Genomic DNA, 3,929 nt, shown 5'->3' with positions numbered 1-3,929 from the left:
TGTGCATTATAAAACCATGTCATTCTGGAAACATGAGATAGAAATAATATATAAAGGAAACCAGTACAATATCATTTGGAAAAACTCGCACTCTTTATTGACTGAAAATTAAAAATAAAAATAATAATAATAATGATTGTCTGGTAATTATACAAAATAGGTTAAATTGTTTATGAAATTATAACAGAATGAAAATAAAGAGCGCAACTTTTTTATAAATTCAACCAAACTGTTTAATTTTCAACCAAGAAGATTAATTTTCTATCGGAGAAGGAAATTTTTAACTAAATCAATCTTACATCAATAATAGAGTAGCTAAATCTTCAGCTTAAAAATTATATTTTAACAACAACAAAAAGAAAATTTTAACAAAAAAGTTAATTTTGTAATCAAAGAGATGAGTTTTTAACTAAAATTATGAATCTTTAACTGGAATAGTTAAATTTTAAGCAAAAAACAAATCATTATAAAAAAATTTAATGAAGAAAATAGTTTCACTTTCATCAACAGTTATGAATTTTCAATTGTAATAGTTGAAATTTCAACCAAAAAAACAAGAAAATTTTAACAGAACAGTTCACATAATTACTTTCACAAAAAATTACTTTTTAACCAAAATAACGAAATTGTCAGAAAGTAGTTAAGTTTTCAACATAAATTTTTTTACAAAAACGGATATTTTGTAAAAAAATTGTATAAAATTAATATTGTTTAATTTTCAATAAATCGGTTTCATTTTAAACCAGATCATAGTTTAATTTATATGCAAAAATACGAAATTTTTACCAAAAAGACTAATTTTTTAATAAAAAATACCAATTTTCAACAAGGACAAAAAACTTTGAACGTTATAGTTAAATTGCCTACACAAAAAATTAAATTTTTAACCCAAAAAGACGAATTAGGAACAAAACAGTTGACTTTTAAACCAAAACGATACTTTTTAACAAAACTATTCACATTTTAACAAAATGGCTTGAATTTAAAAAAAATAGATTCATTATTAATTAAGAAGTTGAATCGTTATTCAAAAAGATCAAACTTTAACCAAGAAGATTAATTTTTTACTGAAAAATACGAATTTTGAACAAAATACATTAATTTGAAACCAAATATTTTAAATGCCAATTTAAAATATAAGTTTTGAAATTAAAAACATGAATTTTTAATCAAATAATTTTCATCGTAAATCAAAAATCTTCAACAGAAAAATTTAATTTTAAAAAAAGTACGTAGTTCAACTTTCAACCAAATAGTTGAATTTTAACCTAAGAAATATAAATTTTCAACGAAAAATGGAATATTTTAATTTTCAGTTCAAAAATTAATTTTCTATCAATACGCACGATTTAACATTGTAGTTACATTTTGTACCAGAATAGTTGAATTTTTAACCCAAAAAGACGAATTTTCAGCAAAATAATTGACTGTTCAACAAAGTACATATATTTTCAAACAAAGACTTGAAATTCAAATCAAAGAACTCAATTTAAAACAAAAATAAAATAGTTACATTTTCAATTTAAAAAATTAATTTTCTATAAAAAAACGAGTTTTTAACAAAATAGTTACCTTTTAACTGGAGAAATAAATTTTCATTTAAAAAATGAAATTTTAACCAAGAATATTAATTATTTACCAAAGAATACAATTTAAACATTTTTTTTGGCCCCTACATTGGATCCGCCATTTTGAATTTTGTAATTTCGATTTCAGATTCGTAGTCAGCAACCATAAAAATTCCCGAAAGTCCATTTTGAAGCCGCGGGACTTGTTTTCAAATTGTTTTTCCACCATATTTGATCCGTCATTTTTAATTTATGAATTTGTATTTCAGATTCATTATCAGCGACCCAAAAAAAACCATTACACGTTATTTTGAGCTAATCTACTTTTTTTGAATAGTCACAATTACATTTTGTGTGTGAAAATTCTGTATTTTTTCTCTTTGGGGTCAAAATTAAAATTTAAAAATGGCGAATGCAATAACCGTTTTTTAATTCTTTGACCATCACATTGGATCCGTCATTTTGAATTTTAGAATCTTGACTTCAGATTCGTAATCATCCACACACACAAACCGTAGGGATCCATTTTTAAAACATGGGAAAAATCATTTAATTTTTTTCTGCTATATTGGATCCATCATTAAAAATTTTGGAAATATAACTTTGATTCTAAATTCTTAATCAGTGAACCGAAAAGAAACCTCCTAGGACCCATTTTGAAGCCACGGAACCAATTTTTTTATTTTTTGTCTGCCATATTGGATTCGCCATTTTAAATTTTTTAATTCAGACTTTAGATTCGTAATCATCTGCCAAAAAACCCATGAGAAACCATTGTTAAGCCACGGGAAGGATTTTTTCATTTTTTGCCCGCCATATCAGATCCGCCATTTGTAATTTTTTAATTTGAACTCTAGATTCGTAATCAGAATCCCAAAAATTCCCAAAACCCAGTTTTAAAGCCACGGGACTTATTTTTTAATTTTTTGTCCACCACATTGGATCTGTCATTTTGAATTTTAGAATCTTGACTTCAGATTCGTAATCATCCCCACACAAAAACCGTAGGGGTCCATTTTTAAGACATGGGAACAATTATTTTATTTTTTTCTGCCATATTGGATCCATTATTTAAAATTTTGGAAATATAACTTTCACTCTAAATTCTTAATCAGTGAATCTCAAAAAAAACCGTTAGGATCCATGTTGAAACCATGGAACCAATTTTTTAATTTTTTGCCTGCCATAATGGATTGGTTATTTTGAATTTTTAAATTCAAACCTTAGATTCGTAATCATCTGCCAAAAAACCCCAAGAGGACCCATTGTTAAGCCACGGGAAATATTTTTTTTATTTTTTGCCTGCTATAGTGGATCCGCCATTTTGAATTTTCTAGTTTCATCTCTAGATTTGTAATCAGAAGCCCAAAAAATTCCCGACACCCAGTTTTAAATCCACGGGACTTATTTTTTAACTTTTTGTCCGCCATACTGGATCCGTCATTTTGAATTTTCACTTCAGGGTGTAAAAAGACAGTATTTTTGCACATATTAATTTATAAAATCTATTTTTAATATGTTTCAATTGGTTACATTTTAACAAATTATAAAATTTAATTTTCATTCAGAAACATTCAACTTTAACAAAGAAAATTAATTTTCTACCAAAAAATGCGAATTTTTAACCAAATACGTTTTTCTGAGTTGAAAATATTCGATAAAAAAAAAACTAAGTTTTGAATGTTTATAAAAATATTTACATTCTGAAAATAAAAATATTTAAAATATTAATAAAATGTGAATTTAAACAATGTTAACATGAAGAAATAGAAAGGGGGAGGGTCGGTAAGGCCGGTTTTTGGCCTAATTTATTTTTGGACCAAAAAATCTGAAAAAATCATGGTAGTATCTTATAAGTATCCCGAGTCGATTGCACGCTAAACGGACTACCCTCCACCCCCCAGCCACCCCCACCCCCCTACAAATATAGGAAACACCACTACCCACCAACTGTATTTTCGAGAGATTTGACACTCTTAAACATGTATTCTGAGGTTAGCTCGGGTTTACTATGGTTTTCGGGGTCGCCAAATACAAATCTGGCGTCCTTTGACTTTTATCGCGTCAGGTTAAAGGTCATTGGAAGGTCAAATCGAGAGAAAACGGTTAAAAAATCCAAAAAAATACGTTATAGGTTTTTGGAGTCGCTAATTACGAATATGGCATCCGTTGAACTCTATCGCTTCAGGTTCAAGGTCATTTGAAGGTCATTTAAAGGTCAAATCGAGAAAAACGGTAAAAAAATTTTTAAAAATATGTTATAGGTTTTTGGGGTCGCTGATTATGAACATGGTGTCCGCTGACCTTTATCGCGTCAGGTTCAAGGTCATGGGAAGGTCAAATCGAGAGAAAACGCTGGAA

The sequence above is a fragment of the Belonocnema kinseyi genome, chromosome 8, assembly GCF_010883055.1.
Source record: "Belonocnema kinseyi isolate 2016_QV_RU_SX_M_011 chromosome 8, B_treatae_v1, whole genome shotgun sequence".
NCBI lineage: Eukaryota > Metazoa > Arthropoda > Insecta > Hymenoptera > Cynipidae > Belonocnema > Belonocnema kinseyi.
The sequence above is the reverse complement of the archived record's forward strand: the minus strand, read 5'-3'. Positions refer to the sequence as shown.